This window comes from Hesperophylax consimilis, chromosome 19 (genome assembly GCF_061612785.1).
Source record: "Hesperophylax consimilis isolate HC1 chromosome 19, BYU_Hcon_1.0, whole genome shotgun sequence".
Classification (NCBI taxonomy): Eukaryota; Metazoa; Arthropoda; class Insecta; order Trichoptera; family Limnephilidae; genus Hesperophylax; species Hesperophylax consimilis.
In genome coordinates this window covers 24,981,612-25,006,934 of record NC_142854.1, presented here as the reverse complement: position 1 = coordinate 25,006,934, position 25,323 = coordinate 24,981,612, and the positions used below count along the sequence as shown (strand labels likewise).

The following is a 25,323-nucleotide window of genomic DNA, read 5'->3' as shown; positions in this document are numbered from 1 at the left end:
AGAATTTGGCATTCTCAAACTATAAAAATATTACCATTCGTTATTTCGGCTACTGGCATTATACCTAGCTCTCTCATTCAAAATTTAGGCATATTAGATCTATCAAAAAATTTATATATAAAGATGCAAAAGTCGGTCATTTTGAATACTTATAGGATAACGAAAGATTTTTTAAATATTTATGTTGAGGGATCAATAGGATTTATAGGCCCTGTTAGAAGTTCTACCGAGCCGAACCCTCTGATATGAAAATATCTGGAGTCGGTGAATTATTTTCCCATTTGATCTCTGGTGAGTTGACGTGTTGTTCTTGTATTGTTTTGTATTTATTTTGCTTATATAATGCACTTGCATAATGTTGATTGACTAGATGATCATTTGTGGAAAAGTGTGTGGAAGGGTTTAGTTTTTTCTATGGGGAAGATTTAACCCGGACATAAAATCGGAAGTTTATAAAATAATTTTACTAACTATTCTTACATAAAAGTGTAAAAAGGGTGCTGATCATAGACTAAATAAGACTAGACACGGCATATCCATTGAAAAATGACCCCAACACAATTTTGGTTTGGTTCACGTGCACATTTATGAAAAGGCCCACGCATTGTGTCGCAATGCGAAATGGGCACTGTACATTGAGTTTTGCCTTTTGTTGGTCTAGAGTTTACTTATTTTGCTTCCCAGCTATGGCTGGGCAAGTTCATTTTTTCAATCACAAAAATAACCCAGTTCCAAATATTTCAAAAAACTTAGAATTATGGGTTATTTTTTTATTCAGGGTTGTATTTAGTCCACAATTATTTGCGTATTAAATTATATGAAAAAATCGCGTCATTGAGTAATTTATTTTGTGCTTACTATGTTAATTACATTTTTATTTTCACTGAAAAAATATACATCACAAAGGATTTATCTATATATATTACACTTACCGTTTAAATTATATATTGAGCAATTTTTTAAAAGTTACCTTAATCATCGCAACAGCTATTAGCGACAAGCGATGTTGTATTACAACAAAAATGTGTTGTTTTTTGTCATATTTATTTATATAATTATAACTATTGCTGTAGAGGTGAAGGTGGTGGAAGATATGTTACATGAAAAGGAACGTTCATGTAGGCTTAAAATGTTAGGTATAGGAATAAATATTTTCTATATACATTCCGACAATTATTCTTAAAATGACTTATTTTCGCTTAGGTTTCCCCACAAACCGAGAAAAAATTGAGAAATGGGTATAAGCAATCCGGATTCAATTATGTGAAAATAACTGGGTAATATTTATTATACAGGGTGTCCGGAAACTCGTAGTACAAGCGGGAAACTGGTGAATCTACATCGCATTTGGAGTCGATTTTGTAGTATATTTTTATTTATTTGAGCTTTCGTTATCGAGTAAATCGAGTTTGAAGTTGACTTTTTTTTTTTTTTTTTAATCAAATTCTTATAAATTATTACTGAAGATCAAAGTACCCAACTAATTAAAACTATTTGAAAGTAAAACAAATGAAGAAACTCGGATTTGAAGCATTATTTTGAAATCACCCTTCATTTAACCCGGTGTAATCATAAAATATTTCTGCTCTGCAGGGTTAAAACATCTGTTATTCAACCCTAAACACCAGAAAAAACTTTAACCCTAAAATAGCCGAAAAATATTTTTTTTTGGTTTTTTTTTTTTTTTTGAAAATGCTCAAATCAAAAAACTTTATGTTTTTTTGGGTTCCCCATGTGGTGTAGATTCTCCAGTTTCCCGCTTGTACTACGAGTTTCCGGACACCGTGTATATGTTGTATATTTACAAATACGGAAAAAAATAGTATATGCTAATTTATTTTTATAAAGCGGATTGCAGGCCTTTAACGAATGAATGAACAGGTTTTCTGTTAAATTTTTAGTAAATTTCGAATACATTAATTATCACGATATCGGAATATGTTGACCGTACCATCATCAGGAAACCATGTGTGCTTAAATCATTTTCATCCCAAACGTTTAGACTGCAATTTCCTTCAGGTCCTTGGTAATCTTTGAACATGCTGTGTGGAGGAGAGAATGTAATATACCCACAAATTAGGAATCGTTGCATAATCTGAGAAAGGTTATTTTAATTACTGGTTGTTATTGTCTAGCTTTGATTAAGCACCATGTATATATTTCTCAAAAATGTCACTACAAAAATAAACTGAATAGGCATTTCTCTGAAATCGTATGACATTACAGCAGTTAATATACTAAATAAATGTCAGCCCTACCCGATCGGCATGCATTTGGCAAGGTTGTTGCGGTTCACTTCAATCCTTGGGAAGGAAGGTACAATCATAATTTTTTTTCCGTAGATATGTAAAGTTGTGCCTATATTCGAAAAAAAGAGACAAACACAATGTAAAAATGTAAAAGCTTATTTAATGGGCATAAATAAATTGATATTATTACCATGTAACCCCCACCCTCCCTTGTCCCACCCCACCACACCCTCTCTGAAGCTCTGTCCTTGTCTAATATGATTTCTCTCGCTTTATTTTAATATTATATTTTATACCTTATATGTTTGCACCTAGACTAGTATTTTATAATGCCGTCTTATAAACCTAACAAAGCGGTTAAAAACAAAATAACTTTTCATTTGATTAAAGTGTCAAGCCACAAAGTAAACGCTTTCTTTGATAATTATATACTATTTTATACAAATAATTTTGTAAATTCATAAAACTTCTGCTCAATAGTAAATATGTGTACGTTTCCCGTTTTGGTTCAATACGAAATGTGTGTACAGAATCCAAAACTTAAAATGTGAAAATAAAAATCATTTTGTATATAATAATATAATATAATAAAAATCATTAAAGATATTTATTAGTCCTTTACCTGATTCAGACCTGGTTTACCAAAAAAATATAAAATACACCTCGGTAACAAAATGAACGCTGTTCTTTGGTTTCGCTTAAGAGTTTGAACGCTTGTACAAGGAGTTCAAACAGAGTTGGGTTGTTAAGTTCATCTCCATATTTGTGACGTACGCTATGTGGTGTCATTTTTAAAATGAATTTAACTAGACAGGGCTAATCTAGTATAATACATCAATGGTGCTGATAGATAGATTAGAAGTTTTTCCCGAGTAAAATTGAAACTGTGAAGACCATGAAGAAAATAATTTCTCTGAGGGCCTATATAATCTTTGCGGATGCTTTGTGGAGGGTCTTTATGAGGAAAGGAAGGTGTGAACATTGTGTCCAGTAAATCGTACCACAGCCCAGCTATTGAACTCGAGAACGTCATAGAAACGACCCGTTCTCATGACGTCATATGTAATTTTTTTTTATCAGTAACAGTGGCATACCCACGGCATATCCCAGTCTTTCACGTCCAAGGATATGATGAACTGTTTAATTTCTTCCACGGCGTCACTGTTAATCCGTTCTATCACCGTTAGTCTGTTGCACTACTGCCTCGTTCGCAGTAATGTTTTGACACTGGGGCGATGTAAGGTAACTTTGTATTATCATCTAAAAGAAAGGAAAAACTACATTATGCATAGCTTGGCACTGGAATGAAATCTTATTTATACTAGTGTTTGCTGAGTAATGGAAACTTTTTATTATCACGCATGAGGGTATTTTGCCACTTTTTTAATGAAATTTACTTAGAGTTTAGTACTAAAACTACAAAATCTAAAGCACTACAATTACTACACTACACTTAAAGATTTTTACAGCGCGTCCATATATATTGTATCGTCATTGGGTTTGACACAATCACTCCGCATTCGTAAGGAGTATTCTGCTTCTGTATACTCCACAAAAGTCAAAATCGTGATAAGACGCCATTTGCAAAATGAGAGCATCTTCCAATAGGGCAATGACTATTACGCTACCTGTATTTTATGATGTATTACCAAGAGATGGGCAACTGTGCTGACTTTATTTTATTTGTAATGTAAATATAATCAAATAATAAATACCAATCGTCCAATAATGGTGTACAACAATGTGAAAAAATAAAACAACGAGCATGTAAAACAAAAACACGACAGACAAAAAAGTTTGGAACAAGTGAAAACAAGTGATTCGAGAAATTTTGTGCAACGACAGAACACTGGGAGTTATCATTAAATTTATTTATTTTTATTTATTTATTTATTTCATTCAAAAAACAGTTTTTACATAAAAAGCATGCTCTGAACATCTCACTAGGGCATTCCTGTATCAAGATGTGCAGCTTTACAATAATATCATTTAAAAAAATACATATATGTAAATTTAAAATAATAACAACATTAAATTAAATTAAATTTAAACCAAAAAAGAAAAGTTTATGACACGGACGTTTCGAGACCGGTAGACAAAAATAAAACAAAATTTTAGTAACAAATGTATGAAAAAATAAAAACAAAATGTCAACAAAAGAAGCATTAGTAAGTAAGTTGGCAACAATATTATTCTTCTGTTAACTAAAGTACAAGGTACCTGTGCTGGCTTATCAGACACAAGCATAGGGTAACCATACTAACAATTACAACATGGATAGTATGAATAATAGATTATAAGAAAAAATAAAAATAACTAAATAAAAATAGGTAAATAATAACTGATAGGTAAGTAGATAATATTATAATAAAAAGTTAGTAAGTAAATAATTTAGCTGGACAATAATTAAAGTAAATATTAATACGATAATTAAGTAGATAATAATAATAATAATTAACATAATAATATATAACCAAAAGTTATTTTAGAAGTAAATAAGTACATGCGCAGTAAGTAAATAAGGATTGTATCGAAACAGAGCTTCCACAAGGAATTATGATATAAGCGACAACATGGGTGATCCAAAATCATCACTCTCAGTTAGTACGGAGATTTTGACCATTTTCTTGAATGAATTTAACGTACCTATAGTTTTTATATTTTCTCCAAGCATATTATATAGCAACGGAGCTTTATATGAAAAACTCCTTTGTCCGAAGGATGTTCTGGTATACACCGGCTGATACATTAAAGAAGAACCCATTCTAGTGCTGCGCACTTGTTGAGATCTTTTAGCAGTAATAGTGTTGTTGAAAATGTCCGGTATCTTGTCACAGCAGTGGATATAAAATAGTTGACACATTTATTAGTACAAGTGGTTGGGAGAAGGTTAAATTCGTTATTTGGAAAGGAATATGGAAAGTTTCCCCTTTTCCATTTTAAAATGTCTTTTGAATGATATAACTATACCTTTTCTGGTAATTTGAAAACAATACTGTTCTTTAATTATTTCAGGATCTGCAGATACTTTTAAAAGTACACAACTGCTGATCCTGTACAAATCGCAAGTGCCCTCCACGGTTGAATTTGGCAGCTACCTCTGGTCTGTGTGACGAAACGAGCATTTTGTTTGATAGACTCCCCAACGTTAACAAAAAGATTACATAATTGTAAAAAGCATTCACTTTGTGGCACATCATAATTTATAATAAAAACACATATTTTAAACACAGTTTTAAATATTCTCCTGACGAAGGAAGGGATCTTCCGAAACCGGTAGAGTGAAAATAAAACTATCGTGGTCAAAAACAAATTTATGTGTTTTTATTATAAAAAGATTACAGTCTGAACATAGACGTCAGGTGGGATTACTGTCATTGTTTTACCGGTATTCAATGGAAGATTCTCCGAGGAACTAGCTTTATCATCTATTTGGTACTTGTCCACAGTTGGGAAATATGGCAAACCTGCATCCAAAATTTGTACGCAGTTACAAGAGAATGAATCGCTTCTACAAATCTTGGAGTTAAAAGACTCAGCTGTGGAATGATTTGCTAGCCTATGTTTCCTCCCTCCTACAAAGTGGATCAAAGACCCCCAGCATCCCCGAAGATGACACAGGCCTAAATGAAACAACGTGAGTAAGAGAGGGGAGCCGCAGGCTTAGGGTTCAGATTGTGACGTAGCCACATTTATTAGCTGTGTTACAATTTGTATCTTACCAATTCCAACTGACACCAAGCCATCTCGAATGAGTAAAACAATGTGGTAAATATTATCAAATGTCTTTTCAAATGATTTAGGGTTTAAAACTAATTTATAGTAACTGAGAGGCTTTGATTTTGTAATACTTTGATATGAATCTATGCATCTTTTGTACACTTTCCATAGTTTTGGAGTTATCTGGAATTTGTTTTATTGTAAAACTGATTATATATTTTTGGGAGGTTTTTAATTTGCGCATATAAAATAAGGTTAGTTTTCCAGTGTTAAAATAACAAGAAAAATAGTGGTATCTTAATCTTCTCACCATTTCCAACAGCCCACGGATGGCCGCCATTATTCAAAATTTTGCTACCATAGACAAAGACAAAGTAAAAAAGCGAAGATTCGAACCATAGACAACGCACTTCATCGTGGAAGCAGGAACTAAAAGTTACTATATACGCAACAACGTGCGCAAAGGCAATATATTACACAATTTTAAATTCAAAAAAGTCGCCCTGATGGCGCGTCACCGCACGATTTCATTTTTAAAAATAATTAGATTACACCACAGACATAGGAATTAATAGACGAGAAGATAAAGGCGAGGGGTAAAATCAACTGTTGAAGAACGAAGGGAGTGAAGATGACTGTGATTCGTCAATAAATCAATCTGACAGTAAATAGGCATCTCGCATTATAATATCACCATTTACTTCTTAAAAGTAAAATCTGCTTTGAATGAATAGACATTTTTACATGGGAGCGCAAATTACTCGCCACGTTATGAACAAATTTGCGAAGTCCAAATTCGGCAAAGTAAGGCAGCTTCTATATTCAGAGTCGTAGTTAGTTTCAGAGTATTTAGTTAAGACACTTTTATAAATGTTCATAATTTACTTCCCAGCAACCAACCAGCTTTGTGTTTCGCGTCCAGACGTTTCTCGATGTGATAGTAACAACTGATTCATATTATACGATGTGAATATGCTTAAAATAAAATAAAATAATGCTTATATATGGAATGTAATACGACAATTGGGTTTATTCTCTTTTTTCGCATCTATTTTTACCAGTTTTCATAGTACAAGTCAACATTTTGCCGTGTTATTTCGTAAAATGAACCGATGATGCCTCGACCATAGTTCGCACAAGAATGATGACGTCACGTTTTCAAATATCACTTGAGGCCGTACGCGAGCCCAGCCGGCTCAATGGAACCGGTATGGGGAGTGGGGATAATACGCTTTTAATCACTTAGGGCAGGTCTACTAATATTCATATGTCTATGGATTACACCAAATAAGCACCATTGGCTCTTTCACCAATACTGACGGAAAGTGGCGGGATAAGACCGCGATATTCAAATTAAAATTAACAACACGATTCCGAAATGTCATTGGTAGGTGCGTTAGTTTTTTCCACATTTTTCGAAATACGCGGGAATTAAAAAAACCTTGTGTTCATAATTATATTCATTAAAATAAAAAAAAAAAACAATCTTTTCAAATCCAGCCAAGCAGTAAAGAGCCAACCTATAAATAATAAATTTGTTTTTATCAGACAACACTTTTATCCATTCGAACGATTTTGACATATTATGGCAAGTTTGCAAAACGTCTTTCGAGCGATCGCTTGCCATAATATGCCAAAATTTATATAGAATCTAAAAAAAATTTCACTTTGAGAGGCGGGTACCGCCGCCCCGGGAACAATTGATTGGATAACCAATGCCATATGTCACCCCAAGTGGTTTGCTATATTTGGTAATTTAGCAGGGGTGCCGAACGTCCTCTCCTTCCTTTCCTTAAAAAAGACCCTCCACACAGCATCCCAAAAGCTGCCCTGAGGGAAAATATTTTCCTCAGGACCCCGTATGGGGTTAATGTAAAAATGAAATTAACGGTGAAATCTATGTGGATTCATTGGCTTTAAATAGCAGTAAGCCGTTCAAATGTTTGTATTTTAATATTTTCAGGAATGCTATTAATTAAATCAATCTAAATTAGCGCTCTACTGTGAAAAATCACGGGATATTATAAGTAAGTTGTACGAAATTAGAAACCGAAAGTTTACGTAAAGAGCAAGAACAAGTGCTGCATCAGCAACTTTTTAATGAAACATTTTTCGTGAATATTTTTTCTTGATCAATTATGTAAGTTATAAAATTATGTCTGAATTAATGACATCAGTTCCAATTTTCAAAATGACAAAACATTTTTTTGTTCAATTATATAGATAGATACTTTATCATTTGTCTGAATTATTGACAAAATCAGTTTCCATTTTGAAATTACATCTAAATTCAAAGTAAATTCGAGTTCATTGAACATGAACATGAGTTCATGAACCTGAGTCACTCACAGATAGACCCACAACCGAAATTAGTATATATGATTATAAAAATGTGTGTTTTTATTGCTTACTTTTGCAGGCTACTAAAATTATTACAATTGTTAAAGCCCAGCTACACTACTCGCGAAGTTGATCGAAGTTGACCGAATACGATAGTGTGGGCACGAACTTCACTTCGCTTCGGGCAACTTCGCTTTGCTTCGCCCGACTTCCGATTGTTGTCGGTAAATGCGCCCGAGTCAAAGGACTCGAAGCGTTACTCGCGAAGTTGCACGAGTGTGTGGGCACCTTAGAGTAATGGGCACGCACTTCGAACTTTGGCTAACTTCGTCGAGGACTTCGTCGAAGCGTCGAAGCGAGTAGTGTAGCTGACACTTGAGGTTAGGTTTTACTAATCAACTGGTTGTTACCAGTGACGTCACAATATATAGACGCGCTGTAAAAATCTCAAAGTGGCAAGCCAAAAGCAAGACAATTGTATTGCTTTCGATTTCATAGTTTTAGAACTAGGTATACTGCCACGCGTCGCGTAAGTAAATTGCATTAAAAAGGGCTAAAATGCCTTCGTGTGTCATGAGAAAATGTTTTCATTAATCGAAATACACTAATAAAAGCCAAAAAAAGATTTCTTTCTCAAATACGCACAAATTATTTTATTATTATAAAAAAATGGTTATTTCGATTGTTCCCAAAGATTTTTATCGACATTATAGCAACATCTTGGGACAACCTAATAGCAGTAGGTCGTCTCATACAGTATTCCGTGTTCGTCTTATAGTGTAAGCGAGTAAGCGTTTCTTGTTATCTCAGTCACACCCGTGATTTAGAATGTATTATTCGACGCAAATACGAAAACGCCGCCCGTTTTCGTTTATTTCATTCATACGCACATATTTAATTGTATATCTCTATCTTTGTCATACATGAACAACGTTTCCATTTTGCAAAAATGCATTTGTTGGTTCCGCAATGCTATTTTCTATAACATCAGCGAGATAACATTATGTACCCTGAAGTACGCCATCTTTCTGAATAAGTACCTAAACATAGAAAGTACTAACAAACTTACATATTTTATTGGTTTGACTGAAATTTGAACATTCCTACTAAAGAACTGGAGTCGAACTCTACAACTGAGCCAAATCCCGATTGGATAAGATCGACAATTGCGTACTATTTTCATTGAATTTGTGTGTATGTCTCCGAGTGTGTGTGTGTGCGTGATTGTCACCAATAGTTGATAGAATGCATTGTCAACGACAACGAGTCTATCTGTCGAGTTTCAGCTTTATTGGATGTCGGAAAATTGGTTAATTTCCATTTCCGAGATAAGCATTCATTCACAAAAACAAAATCGCAATACACATCGATGTATTTAAAAATAACATTAAAACCCGCTGGATGTCAGCACTGTGCGTGGACAAAAGTGGGTAGGGTCCCATCACCAGTTATATAATACCATTTTTTGTAGTCAGTGCCGCATCGGGAACAAAACTATATCTCACTCTGATCATAAATATTAATTGCACAAGAATTAATTATTTCTATTTGATACGATACTATGTTTTAAAACATTATTTGATAATGTGGGTCTCACTGGGTGATTTGCACGTGCTGAAGCCTCCATTATACTGTAAAAATTAATTGAAAATAAAACTGAGCTGAAATAAAATAACATACAAACAATCAAGGCATTTTGAAAAAAATGAATTAATAAAAATTGTGGTTCTTTTTTTGGTCTTTAATCCATATTTTTGTTATGTCTCTGAAATGTTTTTTGTGTTCCTTTTCTTTTTATATCAAATGGAAGATTGTTATATTATGCTTGTTTCCTGGTATTTGTAGTGTCTTAGTCCAAAGCTTGTGTTTACCGTCAGTTTGCACAAGTTTTTTTTATACGCTTGTCTAATTGGTATATTTATGATATTTTGTGTTATTTGAAGTTTGATCGAGTGGTTACGATCCTTGTCAGGGCTGGCCCTGAGCCAAACGGCGCCTGGCGCTAGTAAAAACCTCAAGGGCGCTGTGTTAGGTATTGCTTTTCGTTATTAAATTTTATTTAATTAATTTCTGTTGTTTCACAATTTATTATTTATAAACTAACTAGATGGCGTGTACCCGGAGTTGCTGCTGATTATCCTTAGAAGATAGATATATAACATTGCGGAATTTTCCGTAGACCTTTTTTAAGATACACAATTCCGTAGTACATTATTTTGATGAATCTCATAAGGTTTAGCCAGCGTCAGCAATGTAAGCACCCGAAAATACATCTTCCGTATTTATAAAATTCATTAATTATTTATATTTAAAGCTGCGGCAAGAAATTCTCTAAATGGTGGCAAAAACCCTAAGTCCGTTGCACAGTTTAGAAGAACTAAGCGCACAAACAGACATACGCGGACAATTACTTTCTTTTATACTACTAAGACAAGTTCCTCGTGTACGTATACGTTTATGTTTGCGGCACATTTCATAATGGAAGATACTCCAAATACTTCCCTGGTGACAGACCACAATTCAAAATGGAAACGTTGCTTGAAATGTCTTTGTCTGTGTTTGGTGACCAGATCTAAATATCCACGTACTTAGCGTCTTTTTTAGATGAAACAATTATCAAAAAAGTGGCTACACTTTGTTGGAGGTTCGTACATCCACTTCAGCCGACCGACAAACATCGTATTTTGACCAATATCTATATCTGATGTAATGCTTTTAATGTAACGCCTTTAGCTGTGCGTTGCGCTACTGCGAAAAACAACAAAAAGTTTGGCAAAGTTGACGCAGTAACTTTCTCCGGGAAAGCGTGTTTTTTTATATGATGAAAATTGCTGCTAATTTAGCAAGGACTGATCCTTACTTTTCATTAAATTAAAATTTGCATGGAGGCGGCCGATTAGAGGCCTCTGGCGATAGACAAATCGAGGCCACAGAATTCTAATCATTTGCTAGCATAATTCCAGTTATATTTTATGAGCAATTTTGAACACAGGGACAGCATTTTTGTTACCCCTTACAAAATAAAAATGAAAGAAATATACCCCTTTAATAGCCGAGATATTCGTATGTGAGATTTGTAATTATTATTATTATCACCTTTTTATTAGACTATCGCATCCCCAATTGTGGTATATTCTTGTCAAACAACGAGTTTTCGTGATTATTTGACGAGGTCTGTCTCTTGTAAACCCTAAAAGTGGCCCCATAGGCAAAAGCTTCCTCTGCATTATAGCCAATTATAGCTAATCCGGCACTGAGCGTAGGCAAAACTACAGTTCGCAGTCATTCAGCGCTAGTGTTGATACATGAAATGGGATGTCACTGCGGTTCCAGTTACCTGATACCGTTTTTTTTACATTTGATAACAAAAATTCGAAAAAAACGGGACAAAAATCAAACGGTTTCTCAGAAAAAAAATGGATGGTTCCAATGACAGCAAAATCACCGAGATTAAGTATATTTATAACCGGGACTGGAATATTGACCATTAGAGGCGGTCAATATATTAAATTGGTCTTTATCTAATCACATTTAGAACCAGTTCTTAAAAAAGCAAAAGAAACAGCGTGGGAGAGATGGGTTGCTAGAAAATTTCAGAGAACATATCATTTTTCCATCCCAGTTCCTTGGAATACTTTCGTGCATCCTTGGGCTGAAAGTGAGGGTGGCTGGAGAAATTCTGAAAAAAATGAAAAGTTCCTCAAAAAATCAAAATTTTTTGATGTTCTTAATGTTTCTAAAATGTTTTTTATATTTCAAAAAGAAGCGGTTCCAAAAATAACCGGTTCGTCGTTCGTAGAAATGATGTAGACGGTTCCAGTGACAGCAAAGGAATCGCTTCTGAGCAACCTGGACAGGTATATCAACCATCTCTAACTCAACTTCAGTGTGTATAGATCGCGAGTGGCGGGAGCTTGTGTCAGCGCAGCTGTCAATTCAGTAGACAGTCTTGCAAAGTGAAAGGTGCTAGTATTGTTTACCGAAAGTCGACAAAAAGTTTACGTGCGTGTGAGGATGTTACTTGTGCGTGATTTGAGTAGTGGCATATTGTAAAGTTTTAGCGAATATCTTCGATATAAACGAACGACATTTTGTATTACTGCAGCGGACGCGAACTCGAGGCTGTCCAACAGGTAAGAACTTCACTATTATGTCCTTATATAAATGTTTGCTCACCGTTCGTGGAAAATGTCTCACTACATTAGTTTCTCGTTATTGACTCTAAAATGGATTGCCTTTTTTGCGTTTCCTTTGTCAAATATTGTTTTTAGTTTTGTGTGTGGTTAGTTCTATTGGAATCTTCTCGGAAACTTGACAGTTTTTTGTGGTTTGCTCACCTTTTGTTTGACATTTGTATAACGGCCATGAGAATTGAATAGATATTTGATCAGACCTTTAAATAGATATTATATTGCCCGCACCCACGGTTGTCGGATAAACTGTTTTTATTTTATTTTCCATTCACATTAAGGTAATTAGATGATTTCTCAATATTATTAACTTAACCTTACCTTACTTAGCTAACCTAGGTTAGGTTGGGCACCAATATCAACTTAAAAGTGACCAAAACGTTCATTTGGAAGAATAAGTAATAGGTAAATACTTATTGTGTTTAAAATACAATTTTTCTTTATTTACCCATTACCGATAAACACCGCTGTTTGGTTAAGAAACACATATTTTTTTGCAATGGCAATACTCTATATGTTATATCAGACCTTCAAGAACTTTAATTTAAAAATGTATTGTTTGGCTGGAGTTTGATTTTTCAAATTTTAAAGTTCTGTGAAAGTCCTGATCAAGTTCTGTTATCACCCAAGATCCAAACAACCGGCCCATAGCGTAATAATGACAAAACTTGAATTTTAACTGTGAAATTTGTAGAACTTTTTCAAAATTTCTTCCAGAATTTATTATTTATTTTTCTGGGGTGGGAATTTCAACGCTAGGACAAGTCAGAAACCTTTTAATGAGAATACTACACTAGAGTGTCAATAGTCCGGAGTCAGTCGGGCTATAGTTATATTGTTATATATAATAAATCTCCATTTTAGGTAATATCTTGTGAGGCACAAGGAAGAAAGGAATCGATGCAATTTAATCTCAATAGCTTCGGGCAGTTTTGCGGTATCCCGGTTATTATTGAAGTATCACTTATTTTCAACTCACTTCGCCAAAGGACCCGCCTTCCAAACCTTCTTGTATTGTACCAATTAAGTTGAAACTAAGTGATATTTCAATAATTTGGGCGTTTTTTAGCAGAAGACTATAATACTATATTATATTTTCCTTGGGAAGAAAAATCGTAGAAAAAATTAATTACATTGTATTTTCGTAGCGTGGGATGGTGCAGAGGCGAGAAAGCATTGGATGGGTAACCTTCTCAATAATGACCTGGCAACATAATGTCTCAGAAGTACTTGGCGTGGGCAACGTGGGTATAGATATAAGTGACACGTTTGTGACCAACAGGTCCAACGCCACGGGTTCCTATGCAAGGGAGATATTAGCGATTGCCTTAGCGTCTTTCGACTGGCATATCGCATAAATCTTTGCTAAAGCAAGCATGCTAATTCCACCACAATTCAGTGGTTCTAGTGAACCATCCTTCAAATTTTACATTTATGCAGGTAATACGTTGTCTAAAAAAATTTTCATGTTATACAGCGTTTACCAATAAGAGGTGTTATTTTGATATTCATTCGTAAAAGATCAATGGTTTCGTTGCTTGTGTGGCACGTAGCGCCGTCTCGTTGAAAGTAAACGTTGTCTAGATCAATACCATCCAATTCCGGCCATAAAAAATCATTAATCATCTCTCGATAGCGATCCATTCACCGTAACTGTTGCTCCAGCCTCATTTTCGAAAAAGTAAGGTCCAATAACTCCACCGGACCACAAAACGCACCAAACAGTCACACTTTGAGGATAGAGAGGCTTTTTAACAATAACTCTTCAGTTTTTCGAGCCCTAGATGCGACAATTATGATTGTTGACGAAGCCACCGAGGTGGAAATGGGCCTCATCACTCAAGATGATTTGCATTTGATTCACTCAAGTGAATTTTGAAGCGTGTATCGTTCCATTTTCATCAATGGCGTAGTTTCTACTTGTCAAATGTCAAAAAATTACAGCTTCAAAAGTAACATCTTTCGAAATAGCGGGCTATTCAAAATAACACCTCTTATTGGAAAACCCTGTACAATAAAACCAAATTCGAAACAATGTTCTTAAGTAAGAAGGAGATTTCAAACTTAGAAGCATTTTTGTAGGTGCGATAATTAATATTTTCCTAGTCATAAAAATACTCGCTTACGAAACTATCCGAAAAGAGTCTGTGTTGTTCTGCTCGCAATATTTTATTAAAGCAGTACCTACTTATCTATCTTCTATCTATCTAATATACAGTTAACTGAAGTCCCCGGCGTTACCCGAGCTTTACAGAGAGTTTTTCGAAATTAAATGTAGCAGACAGTAATTTTTCTTATAGTGATATTTTTGGAGTATTATTCGTACCCTGTTGCGCTTAACTTAAGTCAAGTAATTTTTATTTTATTTTGAACGACAAGTGTGCAAAATGTCAATGTGAAAATGTCTATACAAAGTGAACATATATTTATAATATTTTTTTTTAATACACCAAACAAGGCGAATGCCCGCATGCTGGTAACATAAAACAATTAAGGACATTAATACAATGTTATTTTTTATTATATTTATGTCTGCCGACTAGGAACACAAGACAAAATGTAACATTCTTCTGCAATACATACACAACCAACTATCAGACACACTCACTAACCAATAGGATGCATGATCTGGGCAACAAGTTTGGAGGTACTATTTATATATTTACTGACACCATTTATAGAATTACTAGTATCAAAATATCAAATATCATAATATCGTATCAAAATCCGTGGCGTAGTTTAGAAGAACTAAGCACACGACCAGACAGACGCGGATGGCGAATTTATTTTATACTATTTAGAGAAGACAAATGGTAGAACATGCAGACAACCCGCCATGTGGCAGCACAGCGTGACTATTTTTTTTGTTATTTTTAAAATTCTAGTAATATCAATGTTTTACAATAAAACTAATAATGAATACATCTTTATCATGTCAAATCAGGGCCGGCACTGTTTCAAACAGCGCGTGGCACTAGTAAAAACCTCAAGAACGCTGTGTTAGATGTTAGGTATTATCAGCGCCTTGGCAATTGCACTTGCACATGTTCGGCCCTGTGTCAAATATTCAAAGTACAATACGAGTATCATAGGACAGGTTGTTTAAAAGAATTTGAAAAATTCATCAAATTTCAAAGTTGATTTTCAAGTTCTGTGAGTGTTCTATTCAAGTTCTGTTCTTATATCATTATTGGTCAACTGTCTCAAAATACTGAAATAATAACAGAACTTGAATAGAACCTTCACAGAACTTTAAAATCGTCTTTGAAATTTGATGAATTGTTAAAATTCTGTGGAAAAACCTCTCATAAAATATTGTATTTTGAACACTTGATACAGGGCCGACCATGTGCATATGCAATTGCCAAGGCACTGATAATACCTAACATCTACTGGTAGGTATACATTTGCAAACTTATACGCGAACCGAGCCACGAATTGTGGGAAAGGAACGAAGCAACTGCATGCGGCGTTTCGCGCCATTTGCGTTTATTCGTCCCATTCCCATAAGTTGAGGTTCAGTTCGGTAGTTCGGCTCGCGTATGTACTCGTATATAGTCATCGAGATTACGTCACTCCCAGAGACAGTTCAGATGCTAAGGACGGGTTGTTTCGGAGAATTTGAACAATTCATAAATTTCCAACATTCATTTTCGGGTTCTGTGAAAATCCTATTTAAGTTTTGTTATTATATCATTATAGTTGCTTGACAGAACTGAAATAATAACAGAACTTGAAAAAACCTTTCACAGAACTTGAAAATTAACTTTGAATGTTGAAGAATTGTCAAATTCTCCGAAACAACCCGTCCTTAGTTTGGCATGATTGGGGCGTTTTAAAAAAAATATTACGACGTTCAAGGGATGTCATAATAATTGTAAGATTTATTAACCCAAATCTATTTATACAATATTTGCCCCAGGATCTATTACCTTTCAAAAACAAATAAATATTGTCATGACTAATAATTAGAGAGACGATTAGAATAATAAAATACCTTTAAAGTTAACACCGTTACTAAACTTTAATAATCAATAGTGGTTCTGATTTAAGTTTGTCAATAATTTAAACAAAAGAAATACATTTTTCAAGTAAAGAATTATCAATAAATTAAAACAACTTTGGTATCGTACTCTTTCTCCAATTTTTAAAATTATTACGCAGAAATATTTCATATCGCGCCGTGAAAAATCACGGAATATTACTATTATCGTAAGATTTGGTGAAGCTGAAAGTATTTATAAAAATAAATTTGCATCAGGATCATTCATTTCCTTTTAAAACAAGAAATTTACCTTTCGAAATGACGACATCTGTCAAACATTCAAACAAAATAAATACATATTTCAAATAAAGGATTAATCTCTCTCTCTATTATCTCTAATCTATAAATATTATAAAAAAAAGTCGCTATCCGCGTCTGTCTGTTTGTGTGCTTAGTTCTTCTAAACTATGCAACGGATTTTGATATTTCAGTTATTATTATTATATTGAGGAATCTGTAGGATTTATAGGTCCAATTAGAAGTTCTACTGAGCCGAACCCTCTGATATGAAAATATCTGAAGTCGGTGAATTATTTTCCCATTTGATCTCTGGTTAGTTGACATGTTGTTCTTATATTTATTTTGCTTATATAATGCACTTGCATAATGTGGATTGACTGGATGATCATTTGTGGAAAAGTGTGTGGAAGGGTTTAGTTTTTCCTATGGGAAGATTTAACCCGGACATAAAATCGGAAGATAGAAAAAAAAACATTATTTTTTGTACTGTTTGTTTATTTATTGTCTGTTGTGTCAAGTCGTGTGTGCCCCCCTAATTTGCACTGTGTAAAAATGGATTCAACATTATGGTTCGGGGCCAAATGGCTCTTCCGTGTATGTCCAGCTTTATAATGTATAGAATTTCTTTCTTGAGAACACAATAAATTGCATTGACCTGTTTGGGGGCTGGGAAGTAAAATGTCTAATTATGTAAATTGGTGAAATTAGTTTTCTTTAAAATTGGATAAGATCACACATTTTTTAATGTGAATACCGCACACAAGTCCCAAATGCTTCCAAACGTTTGGAGACAGTGAGACTATGACATCCCCAATTGGGATATGTTGTGAGGCTGAAGATAGCGGAGAGTGCTGGGGGAGATGATATGAGGAAGTTGGGGAAGTACCTGGCTATTTAGATCTGGTCACCAAACAAGGCTAAAGCCATTTAAAAGCAACGTTTCAATTCTGAATGGTGGTCTTACACCAAGGCGATACTGAGAGTATTTTCCACCCTGGAACGTTCCGCAAATATACTATACAGGGTGTATCGGCACGTACCCGACAAACTTTAACCAGCTATTCCTTAGCACATTTGGAGTAAAAAATGTTATGGGCACTTTGCTGTCCGGTAACATTTTTTTTCAATTAAAAACAAAAAAAAATATTTAAAAAATCCACACTCCGTCACTGTCATTGGCATTGTTTTTCGTGTTCAATAGCTGTTATTAGCAAGTGTGTCAAAAAGCGTCTTCGCTCTTTCATACACACTAAATAATAATAGTCAAAAATGAGACGAATGGTGCCATGCCATTTCGTTGTGATTGTAAAAGCGCGCCAACATAGGTACGTACGTATATTATTCAACGAAACTCGAATAAAATATTGCCAGATGGGTTTTCAAACTGTGACAAAGGATAAAACAGTGGTGAAATGTGGTGAAAATATGAATGGTAAATTTTTTATTAAAAAAAAATGTTACCGGACAGCAAAGTGGCCATAACATTTTTTACTCCAAATGTGCTAAGGAATAGCTGGTTAAAGTTTGTCGTGTACGTGCCGATACACCCTGTATAGTATATTTAATGAATATTCCACTTCTAGAGATGTTCTCTTCAGTGGTAATTTGGGAGACGTTCGTTTGAGAAATCATTAGCAATGTTGGAAATGTAAAAAAAACATTATCAGTTGTATTTAAAATAATAAAGTTTATAAGACAAGGTTTTTATGCATAGCACAAAGGATAACAAATTATTATAAGCATTCATTAATCGGCTGAAATAATTCCCGTCAACGGCATTTATTTTTACTCGGGAGATATTTTCAATTTGTATGGATATTTAAGCCGAGTAATTATTGCTTATAATAATTTGAAAATAGTAAAATATTTTTAACCTTGGCACCCACACACATTTGTCTCATTCGTCCAAAGTCTACATTCATAAATATACATTCATAAAGCGATCACTCCAAGGCTAATGTAACCACACTATGCATTACATCCGAACAAAATTGTCATTAATAATTCATGTATTATTATAATATATGTACAACTTTTGGCTATATATGATTTATTTTTGCGGTACGCGTTTCGCGCTACCTCCTTCTTTAGCCAACGTTTCGGACAGCATTACAGCCTCCATAATCATACCCAAAGTAAACAATACAAATTATTATAAGCAATAATTATTAGCCTGAAAAACAAATAAAAATTGAACAAAATAGATTCCGCAGACGGGAATTGAACCCGCACCTTCTGACATTTATTTTTTGTTGGAAGATTTGTATTTGTGTTTCAGGCTAATTATTATTGCTTATAATAATTTGTTTTCCTTTGTGCTTTGCATAAAAAAACCATGTCTTGTAAACATAAGTTTATCTGCTATTACGATGGACGGTTAAACGAGGTACGACGGTTATTTGGCAATATTTGATGACAATAATAAAAATAATATTTGGATGATTTGTATAGCGCCGTTTTTGTGCAAAATCACCTCAAGGGGACTGTATAAATATATAATAAAGTTCTATAATGATCTATGTTGTTAATAACTATATATGGAGATAATATACAGTACAATACTTGCCTGGTAGGTCACTTAAGATTAACACTTAATTAACATTAACTAATTGTTTATTAGCGAAATTTAGATACAGGATTTAGAACATAATTGAAAAATTGGATATAATTGGACATTCTCTCAGGAATGGTATATTTTATTTAAGGGTATGACAGCTTGAAAAGGTAAGTTTTTAGTTTAGACCTGAATTCTGTTGGACTTGTTATGGATCTTAGTTCCGGAGGGAGTTTATTCCAAGCCTTCGGCTCAGATGCTCCAGAAGCACGATTACCAAACTTAAGGCAGTATTTGGCTTGCACTTAGGTTCCATCAGTTTGCCTACAGCTGATGATGTTGCTGATCTAAGAGTTGACTGCCTCAGACCAGTGTTTTCCGGAAAGCATAGTTCAGAGATGTAGGGTGGGGCCGTTTCATTGATGGGTTTAAACGCCAGCCAGCACAATTTGCACTGGATCCTTTCAGGATACTTGAGCCAGTGAAGGTTACAAAGGTGTTCTGAAATGTGCGAATATGTACTATATTGTTACACCAAGAATTTGTCTAGTGGAAAACTGTAAAATCAGAATGAAAATTTTGTGTGCTTTATGTAAAACTTACTTGCTTCTTGTACCAACACACTGTTTTAAACTATTTTACAATAAATCCACGTAGTTTCCATAATAAATTTTATTTTTTTAACAAGTTACGGTTTGTTCATAAATAAGCCACTTACTAGATCGATATCTTCGGGCTTTTTGTATGAAAAAAATTGGACCTAAACAACCATAGATATGCCAATATATAGACAGTAAAATTCTCATTCGGAGCCTACTTATTATACTTTACACCAATGAAAAACTCTAAAAGTTTATTCCATAGACTTTCAGAGTTTTTCATTGGTGGATATACAGGGTTTTCCAATAAGAGGTGTTATTTTGAATAGCCCGCTATTTCGGTAGATGTTACTTTTGAAGCTGTCATTTTTTGACATTTGACAAGTACAGACTACGTCATTAATAAAAATGGAACGATACACGCTTCAACAACGCATTGAAATGATAAAAATTCACTTGAGTGAATCAAATGCAAACCATCTTGGCCCATTTCCACCTCGGTGGCTTCGTCAAGAAGCAAAATTGTCGCATCTGGGGCTCGGAAAACCCAAGAGTTATTGTTGAAAAGCCTCTCTATCCTCAACGTGTGACTGTTTGGTGCGGTTTATGGTCCGGCGGAGTCATTGGACCTTAATTTTTTCGAAAATGAGGCTGGAGCAACAGTTACGGTGAATGGATTGTGCTATCGAGAGATGATTAATGATTTTTTATGGCTGGAATTGGATGGTATTGATCTGTACAACGTTTACTTTCAACAAGACGGCGCTACGTGCCACACGAGCAACGAAACCATTGATGTTTTACGATTGAATATCAAAATAACACCTCTTATTGGAAAACCCTGTAGTTAGGCAATCATATGAAGTCACAATATTTCGGTACCAATTTTCAATCTGAATTCCCCCTGGGTTTGTTGCTCAGATTTCAACTCCCAGGTTTTGTGATTCAATGCGTAATGCTCGAGGAGTCACACACCGAAACCATAGATAAACAAATATATAATGATATACAAACCTTGTTATAACTCTTTTATGTTACGATATATTTAAAGATTTTTCAAAAAATATTTGATTTGTTTATCACTGATATTCAAAGGTAGATAATATTGTTTGGAAATGTGAGAGAACTTGCTTGTCCGGATGTCAATAATAGCTCGGCGAGTCTTTGTGGTGACGCTATTATTTTACCAGGGGTCTAGCACAGTGAAATCGTTCACTTTACAGTATTGTATCAATAGGCGTAAGTACCGACGATTTTCTAATGATTTACCGTGCACGGTTGCGCTGTTGATAGCCAAACTTGAATTGAAATTAAAACTTAAATTTTTATTTGCAGTCCGAATTTCTGTTTTGACACTAAAGAGGGATTAACTTCCTCCTTATTATAAGGCGAAGCTTAATGCCAAAGCACTATTTTGATTAATCTTTTTAACGAATTGGTGTACATTATGAATACAAAAAAATATGCTTTAGATAAATTGATGGTTTTCCTATCGCTTCGCTTGAGTAGAATACAAATAAATATATAAATTACTCATTAAAAAATATAAATGCAAACTACTAAAAAAAATGTTTTTTCAATAGAAATGTATGAACGCATAAAGGAAACAACTTTAAAAAATACAGTATTATAGCTAAGATTATCTGTGACAGTTTCACTTGATTAATTTTTTTGCTTTCTTATAAAATTATTTACAAAATAAATAAAAATTAGTTTTTTGCTTGAAATCAAACGTTTCTAGACTTCGTTTGTCAAGCGATTTCAATGCCTATTACCTACAATATAAGGTATACCAAGAAAATATACATTTTTGGCTTGTAGCTTCCTCTTAATTAGGTCTTTATTCACAATTTGTTATGGGAATATATTTCGTTTCTCCAAGCCCGAACCAATGAAGCGTCATTGGCCCAAAAAGATTCAACTTGCTGCTTATACGACTTCTTTCAATTCTAAGAGCTCCGTTAGTTCATAAGCCAGTAATTTTGCATTACGAAGTACATTATATTCTCTACCTTATTCTTCTCTATTATCTTAATCTTTAATCTTAATCTAAATACGAGTAATATAAAATAAAGTCGCTATCCGCGTCTGTATGTTGATGCGCTTAGTTCTTCTAAACTACGCAACGGATTTTGATAGGGTTTTCACTATCATTTAGAAAATTTCTTCCAGAAGGTTCATTTTTTATTTATTACAAGATAATACATTACAAAATATAACAAATTTATAATGTTTTATTCCCAGTGAGTTTACAAAACTCATTTCGATACATAGATACATTAAAGTAAATAAACGCAGAAGTTATTTTGGAATTCCAAAGAAAGAATGTGTCAGTCATTAATATAACTGTTGAGGAAATAGCTTTTAAGAGCTTTTGCCAATGTTTTTTTGTTCGTTGCCGGAAGTTTTAGATTACTAGGTAATGCGTTGTATTGCTTCTGCGCAATGTATTGTAAGGAGTTAATTCCAAATTTAGTCATGTAATATTATATTTATAGAAAGTAGAGAAAAGTCACGCCAGGTACATGTCAGTTAGTCTGATACTATAAAGGACGCGATAAAATTTTGTCCTCAACGTATTATCTCTAACTGACCATTAGCGACGAATTTAGTCAATATCGTATTGACATAGGCCTTTATCGATCGTCAATTTTAGACCTTATGGTAGGCACTTGGAGCGTTCCAAGTAAAAACGGCGATTTGATTTACCTTCACTGGTTTAATATATACCCGTGTCCATTTCAAGACCTTGATTTGCTCTGATTTCGATTTGACTTTACTGCGTTTTTGTAGCAATGGTTGTGCATGGGCCGCTGTAGTGAGTATTACGAAAAAAAACATTATGTAAGGTGTCCATTTTAGGTATCGGGTAAAGCGCAGAAACTTTGGGTGGTTAATCTATAATATCAACCATGAATTTATTAACTGTGCAATTGTGGTTTTTTTGAAAATTGATTCAACACAGGACGCCTATGACATCTTTGATTACGAATCCTGAAGTCACGGGTTCAAATCCCGGCGTGCGCAAGAAATTTTTATTTAATTAGTGCTCTCTCACAATCAATTGATTAACCCTTCAGGCCTCTGGCATAAGGTCGAGAGGTGAGGCTTTCGACTAGCAATCCGGACGTTACGGATTCAATTTTGTATTATTTCACAATTTTAATCATTAAAAATAAGGTGACTGGATAAATCATCACAATGATAATTCATCACAATGATAATTCATCACAATGATAATTCATCACAATGATAATTCATCACATTTTTAAAAAGTTATATAAAGTCATGGAAAGTGATGAAACAAAAACTTTATTAACTGGGTTAAGGCGATGCCATACGTAGTAATGCAAAATCATGTGTTTTTGGTTTGAAAATTTCGTCACCTAGAAATGTTTCAGATGCTTTAATTAAATACTGCGAGTAGAATACATCTTGACCTTTGAAATAATCGAGTCTTTTTTAGATAAGTTTTTTTATAAGCCCAGAAAAAAATAATGTATAAGGCCTATGAAAACTGCTTTAAAGTTCAAAATCTCCTACTTACGAACCTATTTTCGGTTATGATTTTATTGTATAATGTGGAAAATTAAGTTATTTATAAAATGATCGAAAAAAAATTAAATATTTATGCCTGAACATCCACAAAATAAAATAAAAGGCACTTTTTGGCCATGTTTTTTTCTTGCATAAATCAAAACAGGCGGATGGTGTTAAGCGGGAATTTATACCTTATCGCCATCTACGTAAGGGTTGTTATTGATAGCGGCTCAATTTAAAATATTACACGATGTATTGCATCGCCTTAAGTAGGTTAGGTTAGGTTAAAAAAATAATTTTATCATCGTTTCTAATGACTTTATATCACTTTTTAAAAGTGTGTTGAATTTTCACTGTGTTAAGTTATCATGGAACCTAAAAATAATATAAGGTATATTTGCGGCACGTTCCAGAGTGAAAGATACTTTCAGTATCGCCCTGATGTAACACCACCGTTCAACGTATTAAAATTTTGCTTGAAATGGCTTTAGTCATGTTTAGTGACCATTTCTGAATTGGCAGGTATTCCTCCTCCCCATCTCTTTCACATATCCACTACCTTCAGCCTCACAATATACCTGAATAGGGAATGCCAAAGTCTCATTTACTCCAGACGTTTCGGAGCAGTTGGGACTCTTGTATTGACATAAAAAAAAAACAAATGCTTGTGCCAAATATTTATTTGCAGATATTCTTGTTCAGAAGCACTGACTAAGCCGCTGACGTAATCTCCGCATTTCGATATCGCGAAAGTGGTCAACTAACACCAGTGCAACACAAGTCCAACTCCTTCTACAGAACTTAAAACTGGTTTTCAGTGTCCATCGAACCAACTCTAAAACCCAACCAACGAAACACCTCACCAAAAAGACTCATCTCCAACAAAACACCTCAAAAATAATCAAACAAATGCGTAATCCTTTTTTGCGAACACCTCAAATTTAATGCGTCCGGATAGTTTTGACTATCAAAGCTATGCGATGAAAACACCTAATCAAAAAGACCAAACTTCTAAACTAAAAGCCGTAATTAACTTTCATGAATGCCTATCAATAATTCATACTCCTTTTTGTGTTCACCTCATATTTATTCAATCAGTCTTGACCTGTTGAAAACCTACCAGTTTCTTCGACTGAGATATATGCTGCAATGGTTTTTTTTCTTCTCAATGACAAGAATTAATTAATGTTAATGGATTTTCATCGACTATGGTGGCTATGGTTGTATTATTTAATAGAGATTGTCAATAACTCTGGTCGCTGAACCTGTGAACTTTTGGGATTTATGATTTTCGGACATTCTGATTAAGATATATATATATTTTTTCTACTTTATGTCCGGGTTAAATCTTGCTAGAGCAATCCCGATGAGTTACAGAAACTCATTTTAGGGCAGGAGGAACTTACAATTCATATGTAGGAGGTAGTAGGTACAATTTTACAACGGTATTTTGATATAAAATATAAGTTTCACATTCAACACAGCATAAAAATTAAAAATTAAAATAATGACACGTTAAGTAGAACAAACAACAATAGAAAACAAGTACAGAAAGAGAAAAAAAAACATGGATAAGATACAACAAGAAATGACAACACAGTTACATATTTTCATTTTTAAATGTAGTTAAAAAATATTCATTTTTATTTTTCGGAATAACTTTATTGAGTAAAACCTCAAATTGTAATATTTAAATATTGAAGACAATATTAGTGATTTCTAAACGAAAATCTGAAACAGAAAAATCAGAAAAGGAAACGGTCACATCTGGGACACGAACCCAGGATCCTTGTCTTTCCGGGACAGTGCTCTACCGACTGAGCTAATGGGACCCTATTCCCCTCGG

General features: G+C 34.1%; 1 protein-coding gene across 2 annotated transcripts in view; it reads left to right on the top strand.

Annotated features, from left to right (window-relative positions):
- The first annotated feature begins 12,208 nt into the window (after nucleotides 1-12,208).
- LOC149415034 (uncharacterized) overlaps nucleotides 12,209-25,323 on the top strand; it is a 155,176-nt gene continuing 142,061 nt past the window's right edge. For both annotated transcript variants that reach the window (XM_089643548.1, XM_089643549.1), the window contains exon 1: nucleotides 12,209-12,442. The gene's annotated coding sequence lies outside the window, so the exon portion shown is untranslated. The remainder of the gene's footprint in view (nucleotides 12,443-25,323) is intronic.